Source organism: Lampetra fluviatilis, chromosome 71, assembly GCF_964198595.1.
Source record: "Lampetra fluviatilis chromosome 71, kcLamFluv1.1, whole genome shotgun sequence".
Taxonomy (NCBI): Eukaryota; Metazoa; Chordata; class Hyperoartia; order Petromyzontiformes; family Petromyzontidae; genus Lampetra; species Lampetra fluviatilis.
The window spans coordinates 4,219,120-4,234,119 of record NC_136345.1 but is presented as its reverse complement, the minus strand read 5'-3'; the positions used below and the strand labels follow the sequence as shown (position 1 = coordinate 4,234,119).

Here is a 15,000-nt window from a genome sequence, read left to right as displayed (position 1 = left end):
CCATGATGATGATGGTGATGTTCACCATGATGATGATGGTGATGATGTTCACCATGATGATGATGGTGATGTTCACCATGGGGAGATGATGTTCACCATGATGATGATGGTGATGATGTTCACCATGATGATGATGGTGATGTTCACCATGGGGAGATGATGTTCACCATGATGATGATGGTGATGATGTTCACCATGATGATGATGGTGATGTTCACCATGGGGAGATGATGTTCACCATGATGATGATGGTGATGTTCACCATGGGGAGATGATGTTCACCATGATGATGATGGTGTTGTTCACCATGGGGAGATGATGTTCACCATGATGATGATGGTGATGTTCACCATGGGGAGATGATGTTCACCATGATGATGATGGTGATGTTCACCATGGGGAGATGATGTTCACCATGACGATGATGATGATGGTGATGTTCACCATGATGATGGTGATGATGTTCACCATGATGATGATGGTGTTGTTCACCATGATGATGATGATGATGTTGATGTTCACCATGATGATGATGGTGATGATGTTCACCATGATGATGATGGTGATGTTCACCATGATGATGATGGTGATGATGTTCACCATGATGATGATGGTGATGTTCACCATGGGGAGATGATGTTCACCATGATGATGATGGTGATGATGTTCACCATGATGATGATGGTGATGTTCACCATGGGGAGATGATGTTCACCATGATGATGATGGTGATGTTCACCATGGGGAGATGATGTTCACCATGATGATGATGGTGATGTTCACCATGGGGAGATGATGTTCACCATGATGATGATGGTGTTGTTCACCATGGGGAGATGATGTTCACCATGATGATGATGGTGATGTTCACCATGGGGAGATGATGTTCACCATGATGATGATGGTGATGATGTTCACCATGATGATGATGGTGATGTTCACCATGGGGAGATGATGTTCACCATGATGATGATGGTGATGTTCACCATGGGGAGATGATGTTCACCATGATGATGATGGTGTTGTTCACCATGATGATGATGGTGTTGTTCACCATGATGATGATGGTGTTGTTCACCATGGGGAGATGATGTTCACCATGATGATGATGGTGATGATGTTCACCATGATGATGATGGTGTTGTTCACCATGGGGAGATGTTGTTCACCATGATGATGATGGTGTTGTTCACCATGATGATGATGGTGTTGTTCACCATGGGGAGATGATGTTCACCATGATGATGATGGTGATGATGTTCACCATGATGATGATGGTGATGTTCACCATGGGGAGATGATGTTCACCATGATGATGATGGTGATGTTCACCATGGGGAGATGATGTTCACCATGATGATGATGGTGATGTTCACCATGGGGAGATGATGTTCACCATGATGATGATGGTGTTGTTCACCATGGGGAGATGATGTTCACCATGATGATGATGGTGATGTTCACCATGGGGAGATGATGTTCACCATGATGATGATGGTGATGTTCACCATGGGGAGATGATGTTCACCATGATGATGATGGTGTTGTTCACCATGATGATGATGGTGTTGTTCACCATGGGGAGATGATGTTCACCATGATGATGATGGTGATGATGTTCACCATGATGATGATGGTGATGTTCACCATGGGGAGATGATGTTCACCATGATGATGATGGTGATGTTCACCATGGGGAGATGATGTTCACCATGACGATGATGATGATGGTGTTGTTCACCATGGGGAGATGATGTTCACCATGATGATGATGGTGATGTTCACCATGGTAGGTGAGGTTCACCATGATGATGATGATGGTGATGTTCACCATGGTAGGTGAGGTTCACCATGATGATGATGATGGTGATGTTCACCATGGTGATGAGATGTTCACCATGGTAGGTGAGATGTCCATGATGATGATGATGAAGGTGATGTTCACCATGGTAAGTGATGTTCACCATGGTGAGGTGATGTTCACCATGGTGAGGTGATGTTCACCATGGTGAGGTGATGTTCACCATGTGAGGTGATGTTCACCATGTGAGGTGATGTTCACCATGGTGAGGTGATGTTCACCATGTGAGGTGATGTTCACCATGTGAGGTGATGTTCACCTTGTGAGGTGATGTTCACCATGTGAGGTGATGTTCACCATGGTGAGGTGATGTTCACCATGTGAGGTGATGTTCACCATGTGAGGTGATGTTCACCTTGGTGAGGTGATGTTCACCATGTGAGGTGATGTTCACCTTGGTGAGGTGATGTTCACCATGTGAGGTGATGTTCACCATGTGAGGTGATGTTCACCATGGTGAGGTGATGTTCACCATGGTGAGGTGATGTTCACCATGGTAAGTGATGTTCACCATGTGAGGTGATGTTCACCATGGTGAGGTGATGTTCACCATGTGAGGTGATGTTCACCTTGGTGAGGTGATGTTCACCATGGTGAGGTGATGTTCACCATGTGAGGTGATGTTCACCATGGTGAGGTGATGTTCACCATGGTGAGGTGATGTTCACCATGTGAGGCGATGTTCACCATGTGAGGTGATGTTCACCATGTGAGGTGATGTTCACCATGTGAGGTGATGTTCACCATGGTGAGGTGATGTTCACCATGTGAGGTGATGTTCACCATGTGAGGTGATGTTCACCATGTGAGGTGATGTTCACCATGGTGAGGTGATGTTCACCATGTGAGGTGATGTTCACCATGTGAGGTGATGTTCACCATGTGAGGTGATGTTCACCATGTGAGGTGATGTTCACCATGGTGAGGTGATGTTCACCATGGTGAAGTGATGTTCACCATGTGAGGTGATGTTCACCATGTGAGGTGATGTTCACCATGGTGAGGTGATGTTCACCTTGGTGAGGTGATGTTCACCATGGTGAGGTGATGTTCACCATGTGAGGTGATGTTCACCTTGGTGAGGTGATGTTCACCATGTGAGGTGATGTTCACCATGGTGAGGTGATGTTCACCATGTGAGGTGATGTTCACCTTGGTGAGGTGATGTTCACCATGTGAGGTGATGTTCACCTTGGTGAGGTGATGTTCACCATGTGAGGTGATGTTCACCATGGTGAGGTGATGTTCACCATGTGAGGTGATGTTCACCATGGTGAGGTGATGTTCACCATGTGAGGTGATGTTCACCATGTGAGGTGATGTTCACCTTGGTGAGGTGATGTTCACCTTGGTGAGGTGATGTTCACCATGTGAGGTGATGTTCACCTTGGTGAGGTGATGTTCACCTTGGTGAGGTGATGTTCACCATGTGAGGTGATGTTCACCTTGGTGAGGTGATGTTCACCATGTGAGGTGATGTTCACCATGGTGAGGTGATGTTCACCATGTGAGGTGATGTTCACCATGTGAGGTGATGTTCACCATGGTGAGGTGATGTTCACCATGTGAGGTGATGTTCACCATGTGAGGTGATGTTCACCATGGTGAGGTGATGTTCACCATGTGAGGTGATGTTCACCATGTGAGGTGATGTTCACCATGGTGAGGTGATGTTCACCATGGTAAGTGATGTTCACCATGTGAGGTGATGTTCACCATGTGAGGTGATGTTCACCATGTGAGGTGATGTTCACCATGTGAGGTGATGTTCACCATGTGAGGTGATGTTCACCATGTGAGGTGATGTTCACCATGTGAGGTGATGTTCACCTTGGTGAGGTGATGTTCACCATGGTGAGGTGATGTTCACCATGTGAGGTGATGTTCACCATGTGAGGTGATGTTCACCATGGTGAGGTGATGTTCACCTTGGTGAGGTGATGTTCACCATGGTGAGGTGATGTTCACCATGTGAGGTGATGTTCACCTTGGTGAGGTGATGTTCACCATGTGAGGTGATGTTCACCTTGGTGAGGTGATGTTCACCTTGGTGAGGTGATGTTCACCATGGTGAGGTGATGTTCACCATGGTGAGGTGATGTTCACCTTGGTGAGGTGATGTTCACCATGGTGAGGTGATGTTCACCATGGTGAGGTGATGTTCACCTTGGTGAGGTGATGTTCACCATGGTGAGGTGATGTTCACCATGGTGAGGTGATGTTCACCTTGGTGAGGTGATGTTCACCATGGTGAGGTGATGTTCACCATGGTGAGGTGATGTTCACCTTGGTGAGGTGATGTTCACCATGGTGAGGTGATGTTCACCATGTGAGGTGATGTTCACCATGTGAGGTGATGTTCATCTTGGTGAGGTGATGTTCACCATGGTGAGGTGATGTTCATCTTGGTGAGGTGATGTTCACCATGTGAGGTGATGTTCATCTTGGTGAGGTGATGTTCACCATGGTGAGGTGATGTTCACCATGTGAGGTGATGTTCACCATGTGAGGTGATGTTCATCTTGGTGAGGTGATGTTCACCATGGTGAGGTGATGTTCACCTTGGTGAGGTGATGTTCACCATGGTGAGGTGATGTTCACCATGTGAGGTGATGTTCACCATGTGAGGTGATGTTCATCTTGGTGAGGTGATGTTCACCATGGTGAGGTGATGTTCACCATGTGAGGTGATGTTCATCTTGGTGAGGTGATGTTCACCATGGTGAGGTGATGTTCATCTTGGTGAGGTGATGTTCACCATGGTGAGGTGATGTTCACCATGGTGAGGTGATGTTCACCATGTGAGGTGATGTTCATCTTGGTGAGGTGATGTTCACCATGGTGAGGTGATGTTCACCATGTGAGGTGATGTTCACCTTGGTGAGGTGATGTTCACCATGTGAGGTGATGTTCACCATGTGAGGTGATGTTCACCATGTGAGGTGATGTTCACCATGTGAGGTGATGTTCACCATGGTGAGGTGATGTTCACCATGGTGAGGTGATGTTCACCATGTGAGGTGATGTTCACCTTGGTGAGGTGATGTTCACCATGGTGAGGTGATGTTCACCATGTGAGGTGATGTTCACCTTGGTGAGGTGATGTTCACCTTGGTGAGGTGATGTTCACCATGGTGAGGTGATGTTCACCATGTGAGGTGATGTTCACCATGTGAGGTGATGTTCACCATGTGAGGTGATGTTCACCATGTGAGGTGATGTTCACCATGTGAGGTGATGTTCACCATGTGAGGTGATGTTCACCATGTGAGGTGATGTTCACCATGTGAGGTGATGTTCACCATGTGAGGTGATGTTCACCATGTGAGGTGATGTTCACCATGTGAGGTGATGTTCACCATGTGAGGTGATGTTCACCATGTGAGGTGATGTTCACCATGTGAGGTGATGTTCACCATGTGAGGTGATGTTCACCATGTGAGGTGTTATTGTGAGGGTTGAACAATGGGCGTGTGGGTGGCTGCGATGGACTTTGCAGAGCGCGTCCGTTGAGAGATGACCACGCAGTGACACACACACACAGTGACACACACACACAGTGACACACACACAGTGACACACACACAGTGACACACACACACAGTGACACACACACACAGTGACACACACACAGTGACACACACACAGTGACACACACACACAGTGACACACACACACAGTGACACACACACAGTGACACACACACAGTGACACACACACACACACACAGTGACACACACACAGTGACACACACAGTGACACACACACAGTGACACACACACAGTGACACACACACACAGTGACACACACACAGTGACACACACACACAGTGACACACACACACAGTGACACACACACAGTGACACACACACAGTGACACACACACACACACACAGTGACACACACACAGTGACACACACAGTGACACACACACAGTGACACACACACAGTGACACACACACACAGTGACACACACACAGTGACACACACACACAGTGACACACACACACAGTGACACACACACAGTGACACACACACACAGTGACACACACACACAGTGACACACACACAGTGACACACACACAGTGACACACACACACAGTGACACACACACAGTGACACACACACAGTGACACACACACACAGTGACACACACACAGTGACACACACACACAGTGACACACACACACAGTGACACACACACACACACACAGTGACACACACACACACACACAGTGACACACACACAGTGACACACACACACAGTGACACACACACAGTGACACACACACACAGTGACACACACACGCAGACACACACACAGTGACACACACACAGTGACACACACAGTGACACACACACACACACAGTGACACACACACACACACACAGTGACACACACACACAGTGACACACACATTGACACACAGTGATACACACACAGTGACACACACACACAGTGACACACACACAGTGACACACACAGTGACACACACACAGTGACACACACACAGTGACACACACACACAGTGACACACACACAGTGACACACACACACAGTGACACACACACACACACAGTGACACACACACACACACAGTGACACACACACAGTGACACACACACACAGTGACACACACACACAGTGACACACACACACACACAGTGACACACACACAGTGACACACACACAGTGACACACACACAGTGACACACACACACAGTGACACACACACACAGTGACACAGTGACACACACACAGTGACACACACACACAGTGACACACACACAGTGACACACACACACAGTGACACACACACAGTGACACACACACACAGTGACACACACACACAGTGACACACACACACAGTGACACACACACACAGTGACACACACACACACACAGTGACACACACACACACACAGTGACACACACACAGTGACACACAGTGACACACACACAGTGACACACACACAGTGACACACACACAGTGACACACACACACACACAGTGACACACACAGTGACACACACACACACAGTGACACACACAGTGACACACACACAGTGACACACACACACAGTGACACACACACACACACACAGTGACACACACAGTGACACACACACACACACACAGTGACACACACAGTGACACACACACAGTGACACACACACACAGTGACACACACACACACAGTGACACACACACAGTGACACACACACACAGTGACACACACACACACACAGTGACACACACACAGTGACACACACACAGTGACACACACACACACACAGTGACACACACACAGTGACACACACACACAGTGACACACACACAGTGACACACACACACAGTGACACACACACAGTGACACACACACACACACAGTGACACACACACAGTGACACACACACACAGTGACACACACACAGTGACACACACACACACAGTGACACACACACAGTGACACACACACACAGTGACACACACACAGTGACACACACACAGTGACACACACACACACACAGTGACACACACACAGTGACACACACACAGTGACACACACACACACAGTGACACACACACAGTGACACACACACACAGTGACACACACACAGTGACACACACACAGTGACACACACACACACACAGTGACACACACACAGTGACACACACACAGTGACACACACACACACAGTGACACACACAGTGACACACACACACAGTGACACACACACAGTGACACACACACAGTGACACACACACACAGTGACACACACACACACACAGTGACACACACACAGTGACACACACACAGTGACACACACACACAGTGACACACACACACACACAGTGACACACACACAGTGACACACACACACACACACAGTGACACACACACAGTGACACACACACAAAGTGACACACACACAGTGACACACACACACAGTGACACACACACAGTGACACACACACACAGTGACACACACACAGTGACACACACACAGTGACACACACACACACACAGTGACACACACACAGTGACACACACACAGTGACACACACACACACAGTGACACACACACAGTGACACACACACACAGTGACACACACACAGTGACACACACACAGTGACACACACACACACACAGTGACACACACACAGTGACACACACACAGTGACACACACAACAACAACAACAACCGCCATTCGCCACTAAGTGGCGGTGACGTCACCACGACGCTTGTGCCAGGCCATGTGCACCTTGAGGCCACGTGAAGTGTCGAACGCCCGCTGGCAGGAGGTCACGGGGCAGACCCAGGTGCCACGGGTCGACTGACCGAGATGACCGAGATGACTGGCTGATGCACCACCTGTGCCCCCTACTGTGCCAACTTGCTGTGCTTTAGCCACCCGGCGCTCCGCTCGTTGTTGTGAGCGTCGCTCCTCCGCCTTCCGTTGTTGTAGGAGGGCGACTGCCTCCAACTGCCCAGTAGCGTCCTTCACGAGCCTCCTCCACTGAGGCCGATCTTGACACCGCTGGTACCAGTCATCGGCAAGTCCACTCAGCTCCACGTCCTCCTGTACCACATCACTCCATCTCTTCTCTAGCCCGTGCCGCGCCCGTTTAGCCCCCTCGATCCGGCCGAACAAAAGCTGTTTAGGCATGCGGTGGCTGGGCATGCGGGCTACATGACCCAGCCAACGCAGCCTTGCCTGCCGGAGGAGCTCACTGATGGGACTTTGCCCAGATCTTTCAAGGACTTGTGAGCTCCTCACACAATCCAGCCTGGTTAAACCCAGGATGGATCGTAGGCAGGCCAGCCTAAATGTTTCCAACCGGCGAAGATGCTCCACTAGGGGGGTCCACGTTTCGCAAGCATAGAGAAGGGAGGGAATGACCGTGGCCGAGAAGACCTGAAGCTTCGTGCGGAGCGACAGACCAGGTAGCTTCCACACAGCGTTACGCAACCGATGAAAAGATATTGCCGCTCGACTGATTCGGAGTGAGACCTCTGCTGATAAACTGGAGCCGGTCATGAGCACACTGCCCAGGTATGGGAAACTCTCTACTCTCTCCACAACTGCCCCATCACCGATTGGGAGTTGTGGGGGCGGAGTGCCCGATGGTACAAAATACCCAGGCAGGTGCTTAGTTTTGGTGGGGCTGATGGTAAGGCCCCACCTCTTAGTGGCACGCTCCAGTCTCAGCAGCAGCGTCTCCAACTCCTCTTCTGAATGAGCAGCTATTACCAAATCATCGGCATACATAACGTGGTTGACCAATAGGGAGCCATCCCTTGATCGCACCCGGGCGTCGATCAGCCTCCCATTGTATCTGTACCAAATGGTAATTCCCCCGGTACAGCTATTGAAGGCTTCACGAACTACGCAGTCGAAATAGATGTTAAATAATGTGGGAGCCAGAGGACATCCCTGTCGCACCCCAAGGTGTACAGGGAAAGGCTCCGACTCCCGGCCACGTAGTTTTACCCGGGCCCGCTCACCATCATGAAGGTCCTTAATGATCGTGAGCAGAGGGTCAGGGACTCCGAAAGCACGAAGAACAACCCAGAGCCCAGTCCTACTGATGGTATCATAGGCCTTGACCAGGTCAATAAAGCAGAGATGTAGGTCTTTTTGGAATTCCCTACACCTCTGCTGTAGCAGACGGACAGAAAATATGGCATCTGTGCAGGACCGCCCTTTCCTGAAACCACATTGGGGCTCCGCAAGCCTCTCCTCAGCATGCCTAGCAAGGCGATGTTGAATAATCCTTGCCAGGACCTTACCCGGCACACTGAGGAGTGAGATGCCCCTGTAGTTGTTACAGTCGGTACGGTCCCCCTTCTTAAAGAGGGGGACCACCAGGGCATCCTTCCAGTCCTGCGGAACCCGTCCAGTGGTCCAGACTGTTGTTATGATGTCATATAGGGCAGTCTGTGCACAAACGCCACCCTCCCTCAGCATTTCGCCTGGGAGATCATCTCTGCCCGGTGCCTTCCCTGGTCTCAGACTCCGGATCGCCCTCAGTACTTCCTCAACAGCCGGTACCTCAGCCAGCCACTCACAGGGGGTGACCTCTTCCAATATTTGAGGCACCGCAGCCTCAGCAGGGTTATCCCCACTTTGTGCCATGATGTTTTCCTGGCTGAGAGATTTTCCCTCCCCCAGGACCTCACAGAAATGCTCAGCAAATCTGCAAACCTGTTCCTGGGGGTCGGAGATTGGATCACCGTTTTTTCCTCTAATGATGGTAATAGGTGTGGCGCTGCAGGTTACTTTTTTGATGGAGTTAAATAGTGATTTGTGATCGCGGGCCACTGAGGCAGACTCCATCTCCTCAGCAACCCGCGACCACCACCCATCCTTACAGCGCCTCACGGCTCTCCGAACCTCCGAGCGAAGACTGCGGTAAACCTCCTCATTCTCTGACGTGGGATGCTGTAGGCGATGAGAGTGGGCCTGTCGCTTTTTCTCAATTAACCTGAACACCTCCTCCGTCAGCCAGGGTTCCCGGGGAGGTCTGGACCGCGTACCCAAAGCAGCCATTGCAGCTGCATGAGTCACAGTCTTAAACCTCGCCCATTTACCCTCGACATCAGGTGGAGTGGGGGACGATGCCAACCCCAGCTGCAAGCGATGATGAAATTCTCGCTTGCAACTTTCATCAGCTAACTTAGACCAGGCCACTTTTGGTTGGAATGGGATCCTGGGTGTACACCCACCACCGGAGTGGAAGAATGGCAGGCGCATCTTACAGATGACTAGTCGATGGTCAGTGGGCAGATCAGCTCCACGGTAGGTCCTGGTGTCAAGGACATGGGCTCGCATCCGCTGGTCCGTCACTACGTAGTCCAGCAGATGTTCTTGCTTAGACCCGGCATGCATCCATGATGTTGTGTGGATGCGCCGATGCCGGAAGAGCGTGTTGGTAATTACAAGCCCATGGGCTGCACACACACACAGTGACACACACAGTGACACACACACACAGTGACACACACACAGTGACACACACACAGTGACACACACACAGTGACACACACACACACAGTGACACACACACACACAGTGACACACACACAGTGACACACACACACAGTGACACACACACAGTGACACACACACAGTGACACACACACACACACAGTGACACACACACACAGTGACACACACACAGTGACACACACACACAGTGACACACACACAGTGACACACACACAGTGACACACACACACACACAGTGACACACACACAGTGACACACACACACACAGTGACACACACACAGTGACACACACACAGTGACACACACACACAGTGACTCACACACAGTGACACACACACACACACAGTGACACACACACACACACAGTGACACACACACACAGTGACACACACAGTGACACACACACACAGTGACACACACACAGTGACACACACACACACAGTGACACACACACACACAGTGACACACACACACACAGTGACACACACAGTGACACACACACACAGTGACACACACACAGTGACACACACACACAGTGACACACACACACACAGTGACACACACACACACACAGTGACACACACACAGTGACACACACACAGTGACACACACACAGTGACACACACACAGTGACACACACAGTGACACACACACAGTGACACACACACACAGTGACACAGTGACACACACACAGTGACACACACACACAGTGACACACACACAGTGACACACACACACAGTGACACACACACACAGTGACACACACACAGTGACACACACACACAGTGACACACACACACAGTGACACACACACACAGTGACACACACACACAGTGACACACACACACACACAGTGACACACACACACACACAGTGACACACACACACACACAGTGACACACAGTGACACACACACAGTGACACACACACAGTGACACACACACAGTGACACACACACACACACAGTGACACACACAGTGACACACACACACACAGTGACACACACAGTGACACACACACAGTGACACACACACACAGTGACACACACACACACACACAGTGACACACACAGTGACACACACACACACACAGTGACACACACAGTGACACACACACAGTGACACACACACACAGTGACACACACACACACACACAGTGACACACACACAGTGACACACACACACAGTGACACACACACACACACAGTGACACACACACAGTGACACACACACAGTGACACACACACACACACAGTGACACACACACAGTGACACACACACACAGTGACACACACACAGTGACACACACACACAGTGACACACACACAGTGACACACACACACACACAGTGACACACACACAGTGACACACACACACAGTGACACACACACAGTGACACACACACACAGTGACACACACACAGTGACACACACACACAGTGACACACACACAGTGACACACACACAGTGACACACACACACACACAGTGACACACACACAGTGACACACACACACACAGTGACACACACACAGTGACACACACACACAGTGACACACACACAGTGACACACACACAGTGACACACACACACACACAGTGACACACACACAGTGACACACACACAGTGACACACACACACACAGTGACACACACAGTGACACACACACACAGTGACACACACACAGTGACACACACACAGTGACACACACACAGTGACACACACACACAGTGACACACACACACACACAGTGACACACACACAGTGACACACACACAGTGACACACACACAGTGACACACACACACACACAGTGACACACACACAGTGACACACACACACACACACAGTGACACACACACAGTGACACACACACACAGTGACACACACACAGTGACACACACACACAGTGACACACACAGTGACACACACACACAGTGACACACACACAGTGACACACACACAGTGACACACACACACACACAGTGACACACACACAGTGACACACACACAGTGACACACACACAGTGACACACACACAGTGACACACACACACAGTGACACACACACAGTGACACACACACAGTGACACACACACACACACAGTGACACACACACAGTGACACACACACAGTGACACACACACACACAGTGACACACACAGTGACACACACACACAGTGACACACACACAGTGACACACACACAGTGACACACACACAGTGACACACACACACACAGTGACACACACACACACAGTGACACACACACAGTGACACACACACACAGTGACACACACACAGTGACACACACACACACACACACAGTGACACACACACACAGTGACACACACACAGTGACACACACACACAGTGACACACACACAGTGACACACACACAGTGACACACACACACACACAGTGACACACACACACACACAGTGACACACACACACACAGTGACACACACACAGTGACACACACACAGTGACACACACACACAGTGACACACACACAGTGACACACACACACACACAGTGACACACACACACACACAGTGACACACACACACAGTGACACACACAGTGACACACACACACAGTGACACACACACAGTGACACACACACACACAGTGACACACACACACACAGTGACACACACACACACAGTGACACACACAGTGACACACACACACAGTGACACACACACAGTGACACACACACACAGTGACACACACACACACAGTGACACACACACACACAGTGACACACACACAGTGACACACACACAGTGACACACACACAGTGACACACACACAGTGACACACACACAGTGACACACACACAGTGACACACACACACACAGTGACACACACACAGTGACACACACACAGTGACACACACACACACAGTGACACACACACAGTGACACACACACAGTGACACACAGTGACACACACACAGTGACACACACACAGTGACACACACACACACAGTGACACACACACAGTGACACACACACACAGTGACACACACACACAGTGACACACACACACAGTGACACACACAGTGACACACACACACAGTGACACACACACAGTGACACACACACAGTGACACACACACACAGTGACACACACACACACAGTGACACACACACACACACAGTGACACACACAGTGACACACACACAGTGACACACACACACACAGTGACACACACACAGTGACACACACACAGTGACACACAGTGACACACACACAGTGACACACACACAGTGACACACACACAGTGACACACACACAGTGACACACACACACACAGTGACACACACACACACAGTGACAAACACACAGTGACACACACACAGTGACACACACACACACAGTGACACACACACAGTGACACACACACAGTGACACACAGTGACACACACACAGTGACACACACACAGTGACACACACACACACACACAGTGACACACACACAGTGACACACACACAGTGACACACACACAGTGACACACACAGAGACACACACAGACACACAGACACACACAGACACACACAGTGACACACACAGTGACACACACAGAGACACACACAGACACACAGACACACACAGTGACACACACAGTGACACACACAGTGACACACACACACAGTGACACACACAGTGACACACACACACAGTGACACAGACACACACAGTGACACACACACACAGTGACACACACACACACTGGCACACACACACAGACACACACAGACACACACAGTGACACACACACACACTGACACACACACACACACTGGCACACACACACAGACACACGTACCTGTGTGTGTGTCTGTGTGTGTGTGTCTGTGTGTGTGTGTAGAAGCTCCGTGCGGTGTACCTCACAGACCCGCTGCGTCTCTGCACGCTGCGTGAACTCGTGTGTCTGTGTGTGTGTCTCTGTGTGTGTGTGTCTGTGTGTGTGTCTGTGTGTGTCTGTGTGTGTCCGTGTGTGTGTGCCTGTGTGTGTCTGTGTGTGTCCGTGTGTGTCTGTGTGTGTCTGTGTGTGTGTCTGTGTGTGTGTCTGTGTGTGTGTCTGTGTGTGTGTGTATGTCTGTGTGTCTGTGTGTG

The 15,000-nt window shown here is 50.1% G+C and overlaps 1 protein-coding gene across 1 annotated transcript in view; it reads left to right on the top strand.

The window, feature by feature from the left end:
* The window catches only part of GLTP (glycolipid transfer protein), a 30,757-nt gene that overhangs the window by 9,116 nt on the left and 6,641 nt on the right, over positions 1–15,000 (top strand). The gene's annotated exons all lie outside the window — the stretch shown is intronic.